Source organism: Dendrobates tinctorius, unplaced genomic scaffold (genome assembly GCF_039654945.1).
Source record: "Dendrobates tinctorius isolate UK_male_01 unplaced genomic scaffold, ASM3965494v1 ptg000084l, whole genome shotgun sequence".
NCBI lineage: Eukaryota > Metazoa > Chordata > Amphibia > Anura > Dendrobatidae > Dendrobates > Dendrobates tinctorius.
In genome coordinates, this window is record NW_027361752.1 from 23,485,855 (window position 1) to 23,509,526 (window position 23,672).

The following is a 23,672-nucleotide window of genomic DNA, read 5'->3' on the forward strand; positions in this document are numbered from 1 at the left end:
CTCTGTGTGTTACACCTGTGATATCAACTATTCAACTTTGTCTCTAATTTAATTATTACTACTTTTCATTGTTGTGTTTTATATGGTTTCTGAATAAATTACTGTATATTATTTTAATTTGGGACTTTTTGTACTATTTTTTTCTTTCTGTGTGGTTATGTACTATGGGAGCATCCTGAGCTATTATAGCCCCTCTCACCACTTGATATTAGGTGTGATGGATTAAAAGTATGGTTTCTGTTCTGAAGATTTTGTTTATAGCTATCCAGGTCGAGTTTGAACAATGGCTGTCTCCACTGTACCTAGAGCCAGGGAAGGCCGTGTGCGATAATCATGTGAACCTAGTGGCAGTCCTACCCCGAGGCCACCTCACACATGTGCCTTGCATGGCTCACGTCCTCAACTTGGTGGTACAGCGATTTCTCCGCCATTATCCCGGCCTGGATGCACTGCTGCAGAAAGGACGTACGCTGTGTGCTCACATCTGACAGTCGCATACTGGGGGTCATCAACTTTCATCGGTACAGATGTCTTTCGGCCTATCGGTTAACCATTTCATTTATGATGTGCCGACATGGTGGAATTCTACTCTGCACATATTGCAGCAACTGTGGCAGCAGCGACGAGCCCTGGTGAAGTATGTCCTATTGCATAGCCTGGGCCAACACAATACGGACATAGTGCAAATCGCGCTTGCAGAGTGGGCTCAGATGAAGAACCTCTGCACCCTTCTGCACAGTTTCAAAATGGCTCCTAAGATGGTTAGCGCTAAAGATGCAGTCATGAGTATCACTATTCCGGTCATCTAAATAAATGAGCACACTTTCAATAGTCTGCAGAAGGAGGTGGTGGTCCCAGAGGAAGAGGTGGAACTAGAGGAGGATGTGGAAGGGATAACAATATCTCTAAGTTCTAAACTGTCGTTGCCTATGCGGGTGCCATAGCATGGTGGATTTTAGCAATCCAGGGGGGTTCATGGTACTAGACAAAGTGTTAGTGAAGGTGCAGGAGCCAAAGAGCAAATGGAGGAGAACAAGGAGGAAGAGGTGATAGGCATGCAACAGTTAGGAGATGAAGAGGATAATAACACCCTCTCTATTGTCCTTGCTTGGCCGGATAGAGGAAGCAAGCTTGAGTGTTACCTCGCCACCAACACACCATGGACTTGAACCTCTTGTAAGTGCACATATTGTTAGTTAGAAATAATGTTAACTACAGGGTTACCACTCTGTTAGATCCACTGTACAAGAGTAAATGTTGCCAGATGCTTCCTGGATCTCAAAAATGACGTGCGCATGTTGGAGTATCAAAACACGCTTGTAGACAACCTTAAGAGTGGTTTTCCCAAAGACATCAGTGAGGTACACAGTGTGCATCGCAGTTATAGACTTCCAACCCGGGGAACGCAGAGTCAACAATGCAAAAACATTAGCAGCAGCAGTGTAAGTGGCATAAGCAGTTTCTGTGAGTCGCTTCACACATTTTTTAGACCATCTCGTGCACCAGCAGAACAGAGTACAAATCTGACAAGTGAACGACTGGACAGGATGGTGCAGGAGTATCTCGATCTGAATATCGATGCCATTAGGGGGAATTTTGATCCTTTTGCATTTTGGTCTTAAAAAATGGAAGAGTAGCTTGAGCTTTCCTGTCTTGAGTGGAGATTTTGTCATGTCCGACAACTGTATTCTTTCAGTACATGAATTCAGTGTTGCTTGTGGTGTCCTGATGGATAAGTGTAGACCACCTAACTTTCATCAAGATGAACAAAGTTCTGGATCTACAATGACTTTTCCACCCCAGGCAGAGACTGGGCAGAATAGGCGATAAATTTGTTTTTAGTGTGATGCATTGATCTCGCGTTATTGCAGTCTTGAACACATTTGTCATGGCTTCTGTGGCTGCTATTGCTACTGCTGTTGATGATACAAACAATTTTTTTGAAATGTGGAGACTGAAAGTTGCATCTCCATCTGGTGGTTTCCTGTAGTGGAAGGAGTCTCAGAGCATCATTATACTATTTCTACACTGGAGAAATTTATTTCACTTTACTGGTATGTGACAATAGATTTTTTGAAATGTGGAGACTCAAAGTTGGGTCTCCATCTGGTGTGTTGCTTGTAGTGGAAGGGATGTCAGAGGCCCATTTTACTATTTGCACTCTAGGGAAATTGAAGCCACTTTAGTGGTGTGTGGCAATAATTTTTTGAAATGTTTGCTCTCCAAGTTGGGTCTCCTTCATGTATGTTGCCTATTGCAGTAGGGCTTCCAGACCAGCAGGCTGCATGTACTTTCAGTCAACTACCTGTATTAGTGTTTCTATCCTTAGAAAATATTAACAATAGTGGCCTACCAAGCTGATATTTGTGCCAACTGAGTGTGGCTGAGCAGAAAAGCAGTTTGAGCTGTTGCATGAGGTATCAGATCTCCCAGCACAGCAGGCGTACACCGGTCCCTTACCCACCATGTCTTAATTGAAACTTAAATTCAAAGCTTTAAATGCTGGCCCAGACCCTGATACCTCATGCATGGCCCACGGCTGACTGCACCTGTGCCATTCTAAAATTTCTACTGTGGGTGAGTTGATCATCAGTTAACTACTTGTGTTACTATCCTTAAATTTTGATACCTGATACTTCATGCATTGCTCATGCCTGAGTACTGCTGTGCCATTGTCAAATTTCTACTCTGGGTCAACTTATGCCACTTTTCCTGATATCTGACCATAAGTTTTGGAAATGTTTGGACTCCTAGTTGGGTTTCCTTCATGTGTGTTGCATGAATTTGGCATGGCTCTCAGAACATCAGACCTACACCTGTCACTCATCCACCTGTTACTGATCAATGTTTCAGCTAGAAATGTTGGTCCAAGGCTTGTGCCATGCATCCATGCTGCACAATTATTTTATTTGTGCTCTCAATTGATGCCACTTTTCCTTGTGTCTGACCCTAATTTGAGTTTGGAAAGCTTTTTGGCCCTCCTAAAGGTGTTGTCTATGCATTTGCTTTTGTCTCCCATTGAATGCAAAGGGTTTTTTTCACCAAACAGAACCTTGAAAGGTTCGTTCATCTCTATTGACAATAAAACATACAAAACCAAAGAGAAAATGAATTCTTACAGGAAACATAACATTCTGTAATGAATTGTATATAAGGCAAAATTAAAAGGAGAAAAAAAACAACACATCTTCCACCCCTTAGGTTATAATAATAATTAATTTTTATAGTGCCAACATATTCCACAGCACTTTACAATTTTAGAGGGGACTTGTACCGACAATAAAGACATTACAGAATAAACATAACTTGAATATCAAAAGGAGTGAGGACTACGATCACAGGCTTACAATCTATGAGGAAATAGTGGAGACACAAAAGGTAAGTGGTAAGAAGAACTTGTATAGTATGGTCCAGCCATCAATATAATAAATAGGTTATTCACATAGCACTGCGTGAACCGGTCACCAGCTACTATGTGTACAGTACAGACACAAAGGACTATTAAGTGAATGGAGGGAGTGTGAACAGATGACACGAGGGTCCTGATTTTGAAGAAAATTTTGTGTGGGCAAAACGATAAGGCCGGTGTCACACTAACCGATGATAAATACGGTCCATATTTTACATGCGTAATACGGAGAAATGTCCCCTAAATAGTGCTCTGTATGTCATCCGTAATCAAGATGTGGTCGCGTATTTTGCGCATGTAAGCATCTGTATGTAATCCGTATGTCACCCGTACGCAGAGATTTTCTCACAAGCTTGCAAAATGGACATATAATGGATCCCTATGATGAAAGGATAGATATATACACATAGAATATATATATATATATATATACACAGGTCAGCAAGGGGACTCCGCACAGCCTCACTGACGTCACTGGCTGACCCAAAGTGAACTAATGAGCGTGGGAAAAAATGCAGAAACTTTCCCACGGTAATTAGTTCATCTCAGGGCAGCCAGGGAGGCTGTGCAGAGATGAAATAATTCATTATGGCAGTGGTTTACATGGGGCTGGTCGCATTAGCACCGGTGCCTGTGTAAACCACTTAACCCTTTCTGATGGATTGCAGCGGGGGACCTGACTGAGCAGCGGAGAGGTAAGGATATGGTTGCTTTTTTGTTGTAATGTTTTCGGACTTTTATGCTAGATCCGTTATCTTCGCATTTAGTGTGTCGGCCATCTTGTTTCCTGGACTGTGCATTGACTTTTGCCCTCAACCAATATGGAGTCCTCAGCTTGTCGTTGGCCATCTTGTTTCCTGGCATGTGCAGTGACTTTGCCCTCAAATAACATGGAGTACTCAGCTATGATGTCCCTGCCCTGTTTCCTGCCAATTGTCCTTTTAATCAGCTCCAGCTGATTCACCTGTGCTCCTGAATCAGCTCTATTCCCAGTTTGTGACTTGGTCTGTGAAGCCTGGATCTCCTCTGCTTGGAACCATTTGTGGACACAGAACCCTTCTGCTTGCCAGCTACTTCTGACAGGAAAGTAATGGACTCTGAATATCGTTGGTTGTTTGCCTAACTCTGCAACTATCCTGCTACTGCACTACTTGTATGAAGTAATACAAGAAATGCTTAAGAAGCTTATGTCTCATGTGTCTTATTATACCCATGCGTTAGACTCTAGATAGACTGTATACCATATGACAGATTCAGGAGCCATGATAGAGTCTGCTGGGTCTGAGACACCGCTGCAACCTGTATAGAGATTTTTTATTTATTTATTTTTTTTTTTGGATCTTTGCCGTTGGGGAGCCGCTGCAGGCTGTGGATCCAAGATATCGATATATGTGATAGTGGTTGTGGCTTCTCACAACCTTTCCAGGTGAGCACATTCCCTTCTTTTAAGTCAGGAGTGTTACCACAGGTAAACACTATTGTGCTCCTTTTCTTTCTTTCCAGCCTCTCTGCCATACATCTTCGGGGAATATGGAGGACTCTGTTAAACATCTGTGCGAAGTAACCAATTCAATCCTTGCCGATCTACAGGCAGTAAAGGACAGCTTTGCAAGTCTGCGGGATCGGAGTGATCATAATCTACAGGTGTTCGGACAGACCACTCAGGACTTACGAACCCGGATTGAGGTTCTGGAGCGACAAGTCCAAACCCAAACTTCCACCCCGGCAATGGGAATCCCCAAGCTACCACCATTCCGCTTTGGCGGTGAACGGGAAAGATTCAGAGGATTCATTAATCAATGCAAACTGTTCTTTGCGGCTCATGCGCCTCAGTTCCTTACTGAGCGATCTAAAGTATTAACAATAATTATGCTGCTCTCCAACAAAGCTCTCGCATGGGCAAACCCTCTAATTGAGACTGACGACGACTGTCTAAATAACCTTGATGCTTTCATTTCAGCTATGGGGAAGGCATTCGATGATCCGAACCACGGTGCTACAGCGGAATCAGCTATGTTGACTTTAAGCCAAGGTAAGCGCTCAGTAGCAGAATATGCTCTGGATTTCCGGAGATGGGCCCTCGACACCACTTGGGATAGCTCCGCTAAAAGATCGGTTTTTCGGAGAGGATTATCCTCTGTAATTAAGGACGAACTTGCTCGTGTCGACCCACCTACAGCATTAGGAGATTTTATCAACTACTGTATTCGGATCGATGCTCGGCTTACTGAACGCAGACAGGAGAGGTGGTCGGAGCTAAGGCACTCTAATCATTTATTCTCTCCCTCTCCAGCCAAGGAGTCCTTGAGCAGGATTATACGAGAACCAAAACCCGAGCCTATGCAGGTGGACTCTTTACAGAGACGGGTCAGTGATGCACGTAAGGAACAGCGACTAAAGGAAAATCTGTGTTTCTATTGCGGTAAGTCAGGACATTTCATCATCAACTGCCCCAGTCGTTCTCGTAAGACAACTGCAGCCATCATACACTGCGAGTGCTGTGAGAGGGGTTCTGTCAGGTCCGCACTACAGACCCCAGAGGGAGTAGAAGATACAGACATTGATTACTCGGACTTGAACTCCGTTATCTCTGAGCCCGATGCAGGTGTTACTGCAGCAGTTTTTCCGGTCCTCTCAGCGGTTTCCCAGCTGAGCTGCAAGAACAACAATTCGCAGAGCGCTTCCACTAAGTTGTCACCCTTTTATGCCAATTTGGGTTATCATCCTAACATCCTTCCTCGATTTCCCATAGACACACCTCTCCCAGCTGTAGCCGACAGAATCACATCTCTACAACAGAACCTTGATCTACTTAAGAGGAATCTGGAATCCGCTCAGGACAGGTATAAAAAATCGGCAGATAGGTTTCGTAAACCTGCACCAACCTTCAAGGTAGGAGATTTGGTTTGGCTGTCAACTAAGAACCTTAAGATGAGAGTACCATCATCCAAATTGGGTCATAAGTACATCGGGCCTTATAAGATTACTAAGCTTGTCAGTAACGTTGCCTGTCGCCTTCAACTGCCGAGATCTATGAGGATTCACCCTGTGTTTCATGCTTCTCTACTGAAGGCTGCAACTCCCAATTCTTTCCCTGGTCGTTCTTCTTCCCCTCCTGCTCCGGTCCTCATCGATGGCCAGGAGGAGTTTGTCGTGGAAAGGATCCTGGACTCCAGGTTGCGTAGAAACGGGGTGCAATACCTGGTACAGTGGCAAGGCTATTCTTCTGAGGACAACTCGTGGGAACCAGCCTCCAATCTCCATGCGCCTCGTTTACTCCGCCAGTTCCATCAGAGGTACCCGGGAAAGCCTGGACTGGGGCCATCCGGAGGCTGTCCTTAAGGGGGGAGTAATGTAATGTTTTCGGACTTTTATGCTAGATCCGTTATCTTCGCATTTAGTGTGTCGGCCATCTTGTTTCCTGGACTGTGCATTGACTTTTGCCCTCAACCAATATGGAGTCCTCAGCTTGTCGTTGGCCATCTTGTTTCCTGGCTTGTGCAGTGACTTTGCCCTCAAATAACATGGAGTACTCAGCTATGATGTCCCTGCCCTGTTTCCTGCCAATTGTCCTTTTAATCAGCTCCAGCTGATTCACCTGTGCTCCTGAATCAGCTCTATTCCCAGTTTGTGACTTGGTCTGTGAAGCCTGGATCTCCTCTGCTTGGAACCATTTGTGGACACAGAACCCTTCTGCTTGCCAGCTACTTCTGACAGGAAAGTAATGGACTCTGAATATCGTTGGTTGTTTGCCTAACTCTGCAACTATCCTGCTACTGCACTACTTGTATGAAGTAATACAAGAAATGCTTAAGAAGCTTATGTCTCATGTGTCTTATTATACCCATGCGTTAGACTCTAGATAGACTGTATACCATATGACATTTGTTTTCTTTTTGTTACTGGTCGATGGTTTATTTTTGGATTACCAGAGCAATAAATCTTGTCAAAATCTAGGTGTCTTTATTTCATTAAAATAATTTTAAATTAATGTCTGTGTGCGTTTCTTAACCCTTTAATAGTCTAGGGTTAATAATGGAGAAGTGTCTAATTGACACCTCTCCATTATTAATCGGCTTAATGTCACCTTCCAATTGCAAGATGACATTAACCCATCAATATTAACCCATTAGCCACCGCTACAGGGCAATGGGAATAGAGAGGATAAGTGCCAGAAAAGGCGCATTTTAAAGATGCGCCTTTTCTGGGGTGTCTGGGGGCAGATTTTTGTAGCTGGGGGGGTCAAAAACAATGGTCTCTCTCAAGGCTATTAAAATCTGCCCTCACTCACCTGCTTTACCTCTCTGGTTGCAATTTTGCCGCAGGAGCCCACGCATTTTTTCCAATTATTTAACCCCTTAATTTCACACCTAGACATCCCAAATTTTACACACAAACCCTATTTTAATTATTAGTCAGGGTCATATCAAAAAAATACATGAAATGAAATGGTTTACTGTATGTAAACCATGTGTCATTTCATGTCGGGTTTTGGAATGATTTTAAAGAAGCCGGCAATTGATTTTCCGGCTATTCTGCTATGCAGGACTCTATGAAATGTACATTTATTTATATATATATATATATATATATATATATGTGTCTCAATAACATGTGTATATATATGTATTCTATGTGTATATATCTATTCTTTAGTTTCTTTATTAAACCTGTCAGTGTGATTTTACTGTATCGCGCACTGAATTGCCGGCTTTTCTAAAGGACACCGGGTGCGTATTTCTCGCAAGTCACACATTTGGTCCATGTGTAGTGCATTGTTTTTGCGCACCCATAGACTTGCATTGGCGTATTGCGGGCGGAATACACTGACAATCGCAGCACTCTGCGATTGGCACAGACCGTAAAATATGCGCGAGAAATATACGACTGATGGGAGCTGCCCCATAGAGAATCATTTGTCAGTGTGCAATGCGTGGTTTTTATGCCTCTCACTTGTCCGTATTTCTCTCTAGTGTGACCCCGGCCTAATAGTTAAATAAGTGAGGTGGGGCAAAAGGCCAGTCTAAAGAAATGCGTTTTTAAGCCACTCTTAAAATTGTGGGTATTGGGAATTAGTCGAATTGTCCTGAGTAGTGCATTCCAAAGAATTGGCACAGCACACGAGAAGTATTGGAGATGGGAATGGGAGGCTCGGATTATTGAGGATTTTTGTTTTAAGTCATTATCAAAGCAGAGGGAACAGGTAGAGTAGGGTGATGGACTGAACTGAGGTAGAAGATGTAGATTGGTGCTGAACCATGGAACGCTTTATGGGTGTTCACACATAGCATTTTTGCTGTGTTTTTGCACGAGAGAAGTCTTTGAGGTGTAAGTGGGAGGTTCAGATTATTGAGGATGTTAGTTTTAGAACAGCTGCAAAATGTAGAGCACGTAATCACACTTTCAGTTTTGTGACAATTTTTTTTTTTTAGCAAACAAATGTGTACCCTCCTGTTTTCAGTTTGAAAAACTGTGTCAAAAATTCCCATAAATACTGCACATATTATTGCAACTTCTTAGGTGTTGCGCTGGATGCGGCTGTTCTTTTTCCATATTCAATGTCCTAAAAGTAAATACTTGTCAAAGTCAATAAAGCATTCAACAGCTTTATGTGAATAGGATTTATTAATCAGAAGTCGGATATGTGATTTCTTCTTCTCCTCTCTCTTCCTCAAGCTCAATGTGGACAAATCTGAACTAATTATTTTTACGCCATCTCACATACCTTCCCTATCTGATCTATCTATCTATCACAATAAATGAAACCACTCTTTCCTCTGTCCCTGAAATCCGCTGCCTCGGAGTAACCCTTGACTCTGCCATATCTGTTGTGAGTTCATTTTCCCCTTCACCGTCGATGTCTGATGAACTCCCTCTTCTGGTGAAGGAAGGTAGTGAGGCTGATTACCAAACACCTGATCTTGTAGATGATGACTGGGTAACAGGAACTTCTGACTGGATATAAGGTAGCCGACGCCCTTCTGAGTCGTTGGTGATTTCTCTGCTGGATTCTTGGAGACCAGTCTGATTCCTGCTTCCCAAAGATAAGTTTTTGCTCTGCTATTGAACTTATTAGTTTTGTTTACCTTGTTCTTTGGAGTTCAGCCATCCCCGGTCGGGGGTGTGCTGAGTTCCATTTTTGTCTCTTATCAGTTTGTCTCTTTGCTCTGTCTTCAGAATTTACCTGAGTGCTGATATAGTCATTTTGAAGTCCTAGCGACTTCAGGGCCTGTTTTTCCTATCAGACGGTTGGGACATTTTTTGGTAGGGTTTTTTATCGATTGCAGGCAGCAGCTTTTCTATCCTGTCCTTTTTAGTTAGCTTGGGCCCCATCGTTTGCTCAACCTATCTTTCTATCTGTGTTAGTGTTTTCATCTTGCTTCACCGTCATTATATGTTGGGGGCTGCCTTTTGCTTTGGGGTCTGCTCTGGGGCAGTTTAGATTTCCCCTTTCTTTCTTTAGGCCTATTTAGTTCTCCGGCTGTGATCGAGGGGTCTAGGGCATCGTAGGAACCCCCCACGGCTACTGTTAGTTGTTGTGGATAGGATCAGGGGTCTGCAATCCGATAGCTACCAACCTCTCCGGTTTTCTGGACTTAGCTTGTATTTTTGTTTTTTCCTCCTTCGGTGACTCATTCATAACACATATCCTTCAAACCGCACATCCAATCCAAGCTCTCGCCACCTCCTGTCGCCTCCAGCTCAAAAGTATTTCCAGAATCCATCCTTTCCTCAACCCTCACTCTACCAAAATGCTTGTGCATACCCTGATCATCTCCCACCTCCACTACTGCAACATCCTCCTCTGTGGCCTACCTTCTAACACTCTTGCACCCCTCTAGTTCGTCCTTAACTCTGCTACCCAACTAATTAATCTCTCTCCTCGCTACAATCCTGCTTATTCTCTTTGCAAATCACTTCACTGGCTCCCAATTTCCCAGCATATCCAGTTTAAACTACTATTACTGACCTACAAAGCCACTCATAACCTTTCTCCTCCATATATTTCCGAACTAATCTCTCAATATCTTCCCTCACGTAATCACCAGTCCTCCCAAGACCTCCTTCTCTCCTCCACGCTTATTCGCTCCTCACCCAATCGCCTTCAAGATTTCTTCCGAATATCCCCCATCCTTTGGAATTCTGTGCCCCAAAACGTCCAGGTATCCACCACATTTGGATCCTTCAGACGGGACCTGAAAACCCACCTCTTCCAAAAAACTTACAACCTGCAATGATCACGCAGCCACCTCAACACCATTGGAGCTACTGCAACCCCCGACCTACTGTCTCCTTCCCCACCATCCTGTAGAATGTAAGCCCGCAAGGGCAGGGTCCTCTCCCCTCTGTATCAGTCTGTGATTGTTAGTTTGTTTACTGTAAGTGACATTTGAATTTTGATGCAACCCCGTCTCATGTACAGCATCATGGAATTAATGGTGCTATATAAATAATAATAATAATAATACTTTACCTTTTAAGTTTCTTCATTAATAGCTTTCAACATTGATTATTCTAGGAATAGGAAAGTGATTGCCAATCACAACCTAAATCATTGATTTTAGACCATAAAGCAGCAATTTGTTTTTACAGTCAATGTTCCGACCACCTGGTGAATTGACTATTTAAAAAAAAAAAAACATTCTTATGACTGTTGCTCATGATTTCATGCAGAGTAACATCTCTGATATGTTTTTTTTTCAATTCAGCATTTTACATTGCTGCTTTAGTTGAGACATTATCACCAGCACAGCAGGTAAGGGGGATGGATACTCTATAGGTGTACAGTTCTTATGGCTGCTAGCAAATCTGAGACATGATACCTGCTTTGCTCAAGCATCTCTACGATGAGGGGAGTGTGGGGTGGGGGGGTCATGTATCAAATGCACAGAAAAATGCTGATTTTGTATTCCTTTACGGAACACCCTACACACACTTCTGCTGTGTGACCTCGGGTCACAAGTAATGCCTGCAAGCTAATTGATTAAGAAAGGCTTGTCTAGCTGGGGCCTCTCTGAGAGTCCTCCCTTTACATTCCAAAGTTTTGTGAAGGAGGTTAGCCTAGCCTAGCAAGAAGGAGGAAGTTTTCTAGGAGTCTACACGGCTTTTCCAGTTCTCTTCCTTTCCACTTTCTGCAAACTTCCTAACCCATATATGTAGAAGCATCTGCTTTCTCATTTGTCCATAGGGGGGGGAGTAAAAAAAAAGGAATACAGGCCATCCTTTTAATTTTTTTTTTTTTTTGGTTTGCTTTGAAAAATGATCACGTTATACAGAGCGGAGCTCCAGTGAATGTGCACATCTGCCTAATTTTGATAGTGGGACTGAGATTGAATGACAGGAAAATTAGCCGGTCTTCAGAGCGAGAGCGCAAGCGAGCGAGGCCTACGTGGAGCCGGCAAGCTGAACAATGCAAGACGATTGCAGACAAAACATGAAATGGACCAGGGAGCAGAAATGCATCCAGGAGACCTCTGCTATCACATGGTGAGTGCAGCCTTTCTGCCAGAGCTTGTGGTATTGCTGCGGAAGAAGACGTTTAGGCTACATTCCCACGGTGAGCTTTTGATGTTGCCGATTTTCTGCAACCATTAAGTAAAATAGGTTACTTGAATTTTTTTTTGTTAATAAGTGGCGTAAAAAACTCGTAGTGGGAATGTAGCCTCACAAAAAAATGTACATGCAAATGTTGGATGGATGACTTTGTTATTTAACTCTTTGGGACTGCAAGAAATGTGCGATGGAAATTCACAATGACGTTGACAACACAGGGCTACGCGAAATCTGAAATATTTTTCGGCCTCGATTTGCAAAAAAAAAAAAAAATAGGGATAGGAGTTTTCGAATTCCATCCTCGGTACTAGTCATCACTGGGAAAAAAAAAAAAGAAATTCAAGTTTAATGAAATCTGATGTAGCAGACACTTTATCATTGCCTTCACTGCTGCCTTATCTAAGAAATTTAGGCTGCAGTCAATATGAAAAGGTCTTTGTGTGAGAATTCTTGGCAGTGTGAGAGGTCAGGGCCTGTGTGATCCATCTGCTTGCCAGAAAGATCCCCGAAGCAGCGTTTTTTTTTTTTAATAGAAACTGAAATCACCTTATAAAACGAGTTTGTAGCTTTCGAATGTGCGCTCTATGGAAGAAGTAAAAACTCCATTTACTGCTAAACTGCTTCTTTTAGCCCTGGAGTTTTTCTCCTGGCACTTATAGTTTTTCTTTGTTCTAACTTGTGATCAGATACATATTTAATGACCCAGTAGACGTTATCAATAGGAAGCATACTGCTCATGTTTTGCTGTCGCAGAAGCGGAAACTCAATCTGTATCCAGACAAATCTGGGGGAACCGGAGCGGTTCGTGTCCAGAAATGTCAAATATTTGCATTGAAAAAAAAGTTTTAAAAAATTAATATTAATATAATATTACATCATGTCAGTGTGCAGGGAATGTTATCAGACAGGTGGAAACTGGCAACAATTTTAGGAAAATCTCTTAACTTTTTGCAAAAATAATGTTTAACGTCGCCCTCATTTCTGGTACACACCTAATTATAATATTTGTATCTTTTAGGACGATATCATTTATGTAAATATTTTTTTACATACCGTGTCTTCTTGAAATGAAAAGTAGAATAAAAGAATCATAGAATTAAAATGCTGATTTGTATTTCGCAGCGAAGATCAAATTGATTGTTTTCACCTAAGAGGCGTCGTAATAATTTTTCAAAAATTCTTTAAAAAAGCTATGAAAAAATATGGAACCATGACGTACGGAACTTCTTTGCCATTCTTTACCGGTTTGACACACTTAATTTTTTTTGTACATTTGTGGTGTATGTGATTTGCCAGGAATGTTTTTTTTTTTTTAATCTATATTTTTACTTAGGCTTTTTTTTCTCAATTATTTTCAGCAACCACAGAAATGTTTGACTTTGAATTTGATTCTTCTAAATTACAGAAGAAAAAGTTATCTTGATGATTTGCTGTAGGGTCAGAACAAGCAATTCTAAATTTGAAGGTAGTTTTTTGTTTTGTCATGTTTTTCAGTTTTTTGTTGGAAGAGATTGTGCTGGCTGAAGCCGGTATTGTTAGATGTCGTAGAGCATTATGTTGGTTTAAATGAATGCAGACCAGAGGCCCAAGGAAAATCTTTGCTATCTCCGTTTTTATTGTGCAAGTAAAGCTCGCCTTAGTGTGACATAAGAGGCTTTACAGATGATTAAAGCAGGCTTGTGGTTAGCTCAACAGTTTCACTTTCGGCAAGGTTCTTCACTAACTAAGGCATTAACAACCAGATCTCTAGGCAGTTTCATTAACAACCTTACTCTTTCTTTTTTGGAAGCAGGACTCATTATTCAAATTTTTAAGGCATTCATTTTAGTTTATAAAATGCTATCCTTTTTCTATCATTTATAGTAAATACGTCAAAAACTGCAATAACATTTTTTCTAATAAATATCGGCATATTTCTTTAAAAACTAAATCGGGGTATATTAGTATACATCTATAAAAATAGTTGACTTTTTTTTTTTGAAGGATGCTGTGGGGGCAATTTAAATCTTTTTAAATAGATCTTAAGAGTTTATATGAAACACGCCATTATAAGTCTGATTTCTTTTTAGTTTATTTTTAATTTGTTTGCTTTAGTCCGTTTTCTAAGCCTTTTTTTTTTTTGGTTGAGGAATAGCAAAAAGTGCCTAAGGGTGTGTTTGCTAATAAAAAAAAGTAATATAAAGATGGAACATAATAATCAGGCAAAAGTTCAAAACTTTGCTTTAAAAATTGTTACTAACATTATGTCTGTGCACAGTATGATCTTCCAAAAAGTACTCCAGATCTAGGTAGACTTTCTCTTCTCCAGGGAGAAATTGCTCTTTTGTGGGAACAGTAAATTGAAAAAAACAATTAAATATTAGGTTTGATGTCAAATTTTCTGCCACAACCCACAGCAATCAGCGCTATTTAATCTTCCAGCCATATCCTTATGGTGGGAAATTAGCAACTATTGGTTTCAACGAAGTAAAACCTCAAACTACCCAATACACTATTAAGTAATCTGCTATGTTTAATGGCTGCCATCATACTTGGGTTTGCAGCACTGATTGATATTTAGAGAGTGGTAAAATTTTGTTGCAAAAGTAAAATAAAAGATGGCGTCATGTGCACTGCTCCGGCTATTCTTCCCCTTGATCGTGCATTCGGTATAGATGACTTGACTGCAGATGTTCTAGACTTCCTCTACATACCTCTGTGCTTTCTAGGAAACCAGAAATGTCTGTGATACAGGCTGACTCATTCCAGTAGTTTGTCAAGCTGTCAGGTGAGCACGGCGTGGGTTTTCTTATTAAATGATACAATGCGCATAACTCTAAGAGTATTGCAATCTGGTTAAACTGTATGTCAGGAGCCGGGGGATGGGGTTTCTTTTTTCCCCGTCTGGCTTGGTTACTCATGGAGAAGCATCTTATTTGGTTTTATATGTTGCAAATAACATAAAATTATTGTATACAAGTGGATATCAAAATGGCCACTTTTTAAAAAAAAAAAAAAGAAATAAAAGACTTGCAAGGAGATTAGCATGGTAAATTGTGTGTTCCCCAGTCCCACTATTCATTTGGGTGGAGCCACAGTCTAAGTCCTCATTCACATATCCATTTTTTGGGAGGGTTTATGGCATACATTTTTCATTGGTGTTCTGAAGCCAGTTTTTAATCATTTTTGGTCCGTGCGTCTATTTTTTGACATGATCATGGCAGTTATTTTTCTTGTATGCAAAAAAGTAAATAAATTCCTTCCAAGCTTCTCCTTCCCACTAAACATTAAATAATAGACATCACTTTGATGGCATCCATTTGGATCATTTTTTTTTTTTTTAGCAAACCCATCGATCTGGGAGAAATTTGTTACACGACTTGAATAAAAAGTGGTTATGTTTTGGACACTCCATTCTCAAAAACATACTAAAAGTTAACAGCCCCATCGACAACAACAGGCACAAGTTCAGTCCATGGAAAACATGTTTGGAAGCTAGACGTCTATATGGAGCGTTTCAAAGAAAATTGGATTTTATGATGCAACAACTGATAAAAACATGGCTGTTTTTTATCTTAAAAACAATCTTCAGGTCTATGAAATATATTTGGTATTGCCATGCAAGTGATGACTACAATACCATACAGTATAAAGCCTTAATTATATCGTAGCCATGACTTTGGATTTTGACTATTGTTGTACATTTCCAACATGCATATGCATTTCCAATTATCCAGCCAACTGCGTCATATTAAAGGGATGGTATCTTCACAGACAACCTCTTTTAAAAAAAACATCCACTGGGGGGGTCCGCTGATTAACCCCGGCCCTACTGATGACTAATAGCTGATTCTGCTAGGAGAAAAAACGGCCATCCAGGTATTCTCCAAGGCACGGGAAATATAGTGTTGTAGCGCAGCCATTCACATGCACTTTTCTAATACTTCAATACCTTGAATCCTCTCCAGAATGACACTGCCTGGCACATGGTGTAGGACCCAGTTCTATGTTGTTTACAGGACCAGACTGGCCATTGACAATTCTGGCGAATGCCATAGGGCGCCAGACCGTCAGTGAGCTGCATTGGCCCACAACACTTTCAACATTATAAGCATCCCATGATGTTTTATGAGAAGGCCAGGCTCTCAATCTCCATTCTTGCCATTCTAGTTCACCCAAAAGGTGGTGGATAACATAACAGACAATGACATTTTCCAAAATGTCTCAGTGCTTTAAGGTGTAGCGTCTCTTTATGGAAACCTAATGGTCAAATGTCTATGTAACAAAGGAGTATATTTCAGGCTAGTGGTGACCCACAATTATTCGAACACTTAGCTGGTGCATTGCTATATTATGTTTTCCACATTGAATCCAATTGATGCTATAACAACCTATTTATTCAGCCTAATACTAAGATTATGTAATACTGCTCGCTCTTCTCAAATGTAAATGGCCCATGAGACCACAGAAATAATGTAGTTTATATAAGGACTGCACATCTGTAATCTCCAAACCCAGCTACAATCAAGATCCTGTCTGAAATGTTTTCTTGTGTCACGTCCAATAGGTTAGTGCCTAAGCTTAAAGCCAACAAATGACATCATACTGGGGAAAAAAGAGAGTATCGTAGATAATAGCCAACATCTGCTTAACATCACATTTAATCCCAACTACATAAGACATAGTGTAAAATAAGAGAGAGCAAGCACACCGGTCACAATGGCCAAGAAAAACACTGCCTCCCAATGAACTTAGGTAGATGAAGCAAGAATATGCATTTTGGATCAGTTTTAAGATGATCCTTGCTCTACATTTTCATCTCAAATTTAAATAACTGTAGGTATAAAAATACATCAATGGATATATCTTTTATTGAAGCGAAGCAGTATTTCCGCCACAGGCAAATCTGGCATATACTTGGCCAGGATTGCCAACCGTCCAGAAATTATATGAGTCTTTTTCCCCAGTCCGTAAAAATGTTTTAAGGCGTCCATTACTTTTTTTAAGCTGAAGAAACTTAAACAGATTATTTTGACTGTAATTATCATCTTTTTACAGTTTACAGTGAATGCAGCTGATTTCTTCAGATCAGAATTATGGTCTGTAGGCATGGATTATTTATAATCATAATGATTTATCATAGTTTTCCAATGTGTCCGTAAAAAAATATTGTCTGTCAGTTATTTTTTGATGAGCTGTCCAGAAAAAATAAAAAGTCAAGTTGGCAACCCTGTCCATGGATCACCTCTCAACCTTGTCTTCCTATACACTGGGGAAAATAAGTATTTGATACACTGCCGATTTTGCACGTTTTCCCACCTACAAAGAATGGAGAAGTCTGTAATTTTTATGGTAGGTACACTTCAACTGTGAGAGACAGAATCTAAAAATAAGAACCAGAAAATCACAATGTATGATTTTGAACCCCTTTCTGCCATCTGGCGTACCATCCCATCCATATGCACCGGCACAATTAGACCATGGACCAGGTAGTACGTCATGACGATCAGCCGCGCTCACGTGGGGAGCGTGGCTGATCGCGGCCGGGTGTCAGCTGATTTTCACAGCTGACACCCGGCACAAAGTGCCAGGAGCAGTCACAGATTGCTCCCGGCACTTTAACCCCCGATACACTGCGATCAAACAAGATCGCAACGTTCCGATGCCGGCAGGGGGGCTGACAGAGGGGCTGACATGCCGCGAGGTCCTGATCGCTGCTCTGGTAACCCAATGTCATCATGACGACATCCGGGTTAGCAGAGCTGAGAAACTTCCTGTCATGCGCAGTGCATGTCAGGAAGTCTCTCAAGTCAGTGTGCAGAAAGTGCAGCGCTGACAGCTTCTATAGCATGCAGATGCTGCTTCATCTGCATGCCATATAAGCGATCAGCCTGCACGAAATGATTGTCCCATAGTGAGATAAACTGAATAGGAAGAACAAAGTAAAAAAAATTTTTTAAAATAATTTTAAAAATATGAAAAAAATAATAATAAAATCAATATTATATCAATAAATAAATATTTGAATGAAAAAAAAAATCTAAACAATAAAAGTACACATTTGGTATCACCGCGTCCGTAACGACCCGACCTATAAAACTGTCCCACTAGTTAACCCCTTTAGTGAACCCCATAAAAAAAGGCAAAAAAAAAGCTTTATCATCATACCTCCAAACAAAAAGTGGAATAACACGCGTTCAAAAAGACGGATATAAATAAACATGGTACCGCTGAAAACGTCATCTTGTCCCGCAAAAAACGAACTGCCATACAGCTCCAACACCAGAAAAATTAAAAAGTTACAGCTCTCAGAATAAAGCGATGCAAAAATATTAGTTTTTATTGTATAAAAGCGCCAAAACAAAAAAACCATAAATGAGGTATCACAGTAATTATACTAACCCGAAGAATAAAACCACTTCCTGATATTTTCGGTACCGGAGATGTCAGTGTCCGTGTGTTTAATACTTGCGGCACACATGTGGTATGTGTGTGCCACATCAGTACCACAAGGATGTGCGCCAGGGAATAAAAGTTGCAGGAATCGCTTTTCCCCAGTGCCGGGTGCTGAACACGGCTCTCGTCATTCTCCCCTGCTCTGCCGGCAATCAGCATGAGCAGGGGAGAATGATGAGTTACATTTAACCCCTTAATGATGGCTGATACACCTTTTAACGGCAGCAGTTAAGGGTACTTAGACCACAGCGCCTCTTTTTAACAGTGCTGAGGCTTAAGGTTATAGCGCCCCCCAGCATCGGAATTTCTCCATGGTCTCAGTTGACGGGAGTAGCCGAGACCCCAGAGAACATGATTTGGGTTGTTTTTTACCGACCCCAGTGTTGCAATCGCCGTTATTAATGGTATAATGGCGACCGCAAAAAGTCTGTTTTTCCATTTAATTTCTCTTTCCTCTGATGTGATCGCAAATCAGAAAAGACTGAAAAGGGGTCCCCTGATCACCCCCATTCCTCTGTTGTCCCTGCATGCCCCCCTGAATTTCCCCGGGCCGTCGGCTTCTTCTAGGAGAAAATGACGGGCGCAGTGCGCCCGCCGAGATCTGCCAGCCGGCACCCAGCAGCAATAGGAGATTTTTCCTAGTGCTTAATTTTGATCACTGTGATAGACCCTATCACAGTGATCAAAATAAAAAAATAGTAAATCAAACCCCCCTTAATCACCCCCCTTAGTTAGGGAAAAATAATAAATTAATAAAATGTATTTATTTCCATTTTTCCCATTAGGGTTAGAGTTGGGCTAAAGTTAGGGTTAGGGTTGGGGCTCAAGTTAGGGTTGGGGCTCAAGTTAGGGTTAGGGTTTGGATTAGTGTTAAGGTTGGGATTAGGGTTAGGGTTGGTATTAGGGTTAGGTTTGTGGTTAGGGGTGTGTTGAGGTTAGGGTTGGAGTTAGAATTGGGGGTTTTCCACTGTTTAGGCACATCAGGGGCTCTCCAAACGCGACATGGCGTCCGATCTCAATTCCAGCCAATTCTGCGTTGAAAAAGTCAAACGGTGCTCCTTTCCGAGCTCTGCTGTGCACCCAAACAGTGATTTACCCCCACATATAGGGTATCGGCATACTCAGGACAAGTTGCACAACAACTTTTGGGTTCCAATTTCTCCTGCTACCCTTGTGAAAATAAAAAATTGGGGGCGAAAAGATCATTTTTGTGAAAAAAATATGATTTTTCATTTTTACGGCTCTACGTTTTAAACTTTTGTGAACCACTTGGGGGTTCAAAGTGCTCACCACACATCTAGATAGGGCTGTGAGCACAACCCCCATCTGTGGATGTCGGGCCCTCAGACCATCCTCATGGAGTCGGTTTCTAACAGTTTGTGCAGACATATGCACATTTGTGGCCTGCTGGAGGTCATTTTGCAGGGCTCTGGCAGTGCTCCTCCTATTCCTCCTTGCACAAAGGCGGAGGTAGTGGTCCTGCTGCAGGGTTGTTGCCCTCCTATGGCCCCCTCCACATTTCTTGGTGAACTGGCCTGTCTCCTAGTAGTGCCTCCAGCCTCTGGACACTACGCTGACAGACACAGCAAACCTTCTTGCCACAGCTTGCATTGATGTGCTATCATGGATGAGCTGCACTACCTGAGCCACTTGTGTGGGTTGTGGAGTCCGTCTCATGCTACCACGAGTGTGAATGCACAACCAACATTCAAAAGTGACCAAAACATCACCAAGAAAGCATTGGTACTGAGATGTGGTCTGTGGTCCCCACCTGCAGAACCACTCCTTTATTGATGGTGTCTTGATAATTGCCAATAACTTCCATCTGTTGTCTATTCCATTTGCACAACAGCATGTGAAATTGATTGTCAATCAGTGTTGCTTCCTAAGTGGACAGTTTGATTTCACAGAAGTTTGATTTACTGGGAGTTATATTCTGTTGTTTAAGTGTTCCCTTTATTTTTTTGAGCAGTGTATATGCACCAAATTGCCCAGGATGCCGGGACCAGGATGCTGGCCTCAGAATTAAAATTTGCCTTAGAGGACCAGACTCCATGCAGGTCCATGTCAATGGGAACCTTTTTTGATCATATCTAGTTGATTGGCTTCTAATGATATTAACCCTTATGGGTGTTGTGGGATGAGAGCTGAGATACCACTGCCTTGACCTCTCCATCTCCACAACGCCACAAAAATTTGCATATTGGGTTTTTGAGCTCTTGTGTTTGTTGTTGCTCCTTGAACCAGTTTTGGTAGGTTTAACCGCTGCATATCTGGAACACTGCACAAGACCTGACATTTTGGAAATTCTCTGGCTTATCATCTAGCCATAATAAATTGACCCTAATCTAATTTGTTCAGATTCTTAAACTTGCACATTTTTTCTACTTCCAACACAAACCTCAAGAACGGACTGTTGACCTGCTGCTGCTTAGTACTGTATATGCCACTACTTGTCAGATTACGCTATTGCGAGATAATCAGCATTCACTTTTACTGCTTGTTTGAAGATTCTCCATGAAATGAAATGCATGAAATGTCCACAGACCGTCAGGAACTACTATTAGGGAATCCTTGTTTTAAGTGTTCAATTTCTCTTCATGATCACTATGAAAGAAATTAGATATTACATAGCGCCCCTCTCTATAAAAGAAGAATTCCTTAATATAAAATTAGGTTTTCCAAAAAGTAGTAACATATTGTTAAATAATGCAAATGCTTTTCAAGTTCAACCAAGGGATGGGAAAGGATATGTATAAAGGAGTGTGTGTAACATAGAGAACACCTAAAATTAAAAGGAATTTAACAAAATCTTAAACTATTTAAAAAGAAAATCTTAAAGGCATCATGTCACCCACACCATGGACCGCAAGAATCACAAAGAATCCGAAATGTCGGGCCATAGCTGGAAATCAAACCAGTCCAGTGCCCCCTCCGGCTGGCTGCAGGTGATTGACAGTTCTGTCCCTATGTACACAAGATGGAGAAAGGGGTACATCATTTTTTCTTTTATTTCAGGATTTGCTCCAGCTGCTTGTGGGCTATCAGGTAAATCTCAAGTTGGACCACATCTTTCCCAGTCCTTAGCTAGAACATGTTTACCTGATTTGCCATTGGGTGATGGTATTTGCTTTTGAGCTAATGGTGGCCCTGACCCCTGTTCAAAGTTATACAGTTAAAAATGTTGACCCATAGATAAAATGTATTACTTATCTACAGGAGAGATGACAAATGTCACTTGGGTTTAGATTGCTGAGTCCACGATCAATCCCAGAACAGAGGCGACCACAATTACTGCTCCATTCATGTAGGGGACTTTGGGCCCTTTGTTCTCACAATCGGTCCCAGTAATCATAAATTTATGGATGGGTGATGAATGTCATTTATGGCGCATCTCCTTGGATGTCAATGGACCAAACCTTCTGATTGTCTGGGATACATATTCTTCTAAGCTGTTACTGTTCCTAACAAGGTGTCTTCTACATGTTTATTTGATGCCTGCTAATAGTCTCCTGGAATTTTCATGCATTTTCTTAATCTGTATGCTTATTATGTGCACCTTATACATTACATTCTGTCTAAAAGATTTCTTTAGTAGTCTCTGACAGAGCAGACATTATTAGAAAGCATTTCCAGGAAGTGCGGAGAAATGCCAAGGCTTGTGTCTACCACATGTAATTATAGCAGTCAGCCCTCTCGGCTCATTTCTCAGAGTCGTTCCTTTGTTGCAGCACCTGTACAGATATTAGAACCTGTCCCACAACATAGATCAGTAATATACTAAAATGGCTGACATTTTATAAGAAGGAGGCTTGAGAGCAAAAGTAGTATGTTTCTTTCAGTTCTATATTTTTGTATTTGTAAAAGGGAGATATGGTTCAAGTTTTCATTTTTACAATCTTTTTCATTACTTTTTACATACCCTAGGAAACTGGGATCTGCCATTATGTGATTGCTTGTACTATACAGTATAAAATAGCAGTGTCAAGAACCTTTAGCAAGCCCTCAGCTACCATAGCAAACCATTGGCATCCCACGATTGAGTCATGAAGGGATCTATGAGCACCCAAATGGACTCCCTACTGGGATATCGCCAGTTAAGTGCTGATGTCAGGTAATGACAATTGTATTTGAGTGGTTAAGCTAAATCAATTGGACTAGTGCTGATTGCTCCTGTTAAAGGCAACTCACTGAAAAGGACTTCAAATTCAAAAAAACTTCATAGAACAAAAAGGCAGCCGCATTTACCAACACCAGGTCACAAATACTAATGCACTGCAGGATACAGTAGCCCCCATAATAAAGGTGGAGTAAGCAGAATTGCAAAATACTGATGATACAACCAGTCCCTCACCAACCATTCATGGAGGGGTTGTTTGCCCAGTATTATACTTGCACATGGATAAGGATTGTATAGGGCGCCATTCACACAGATAAGTGTAGTGTGCAGTATCTGCCTTACTTTATTAGTGATGCCTATAGTATTAGATCAGATGGGGCTGCCCAGCACTATATCCTCTCTCCTTATGTACTTGTGTGTGCCTTGTATTGCTCATGTTTATTGTGCTTGTCTTTGTATGTCCCTTTCACATGTAAAGTGCCATGGAATAAATGGTGCTGCAAAAATGAATAATAGTGCAACCCACAGGGACAACCAGCCCAAGTACCCCAGATAACACTAATGGGACTGGCTGCATCCTGAAAAGATGAAAAAACATGCAACACAAAGATGAAAAAAATGTTAAAAAAAGCATGAGGTATTGATTGATATTTTTGCCAAAATATGCAAGCTCACAACCCTCATCAACCGTCCTCATTGTTTTCATGGCTCAGTTTGGGGATTTAATCTGCTGAACCTCTGCTGTGTGGCCAGGTTCCATGTCTGCCGAACTTTGCCTTTTCTTCCATGTCCCAAATGCTGATGGTTCCAAATGCGTTTGTTCCCCCTTCTTGGTTTGCTCCTCTCAAGGTGTTTTCCATTTTTTCCATTTTGGTCTGCCCTATCACATTCTAGGTTGATTTTTATATGTTCACCCTTCACTGTACTTCCTTCCTGGCTATACCTCTAGGTAAACTTGGGTGCTAAGGGATTCACTTTGCATGGTAAACACCAGTTGAATTCCTGCAGTGAGTCTGTTTGTTTTCCTTCCCATTTCCTGTTTCTTTTACCTCTTTTTCAGTTTCTGGGAGGTTATATCTGTTCCGTTTGCTTCTGGCTCACCCTAGCTTTCCCTTTCTACTCTATATGAACATGTTTTAATTTTCTCACCCTGGG

General features: G+C 41.4%; 1 long non-coding RNA gene across 6 annotated transcripts in view; it reads left to right on the plus strand.

Annotated features, from left to right (window-relative positions):
* Window positions 1-23,672, plus strand: part of LOC141097365 (uncharacterized) — an 868,065-nt gene that overhangs the window by 147,189 nt on the left and 697,204 nt on the right. For 2 of the 6 annotated variants that reach the window (XR_012233928.1, XR_012233930.1), the window contains exon 4: window positions 11,686-11,896. The exons of the other annotated variants lie outside the window; for them this stretch is intronic. This is a non-coding gene — a long non-coding RNA (uncharacterized lncRNA). The remainder of the gene's footprint in view (window positions 1-11,685; window positions 11,897-23,672) is intronic. 6 annotated transcript variants of the gene reach the window in all.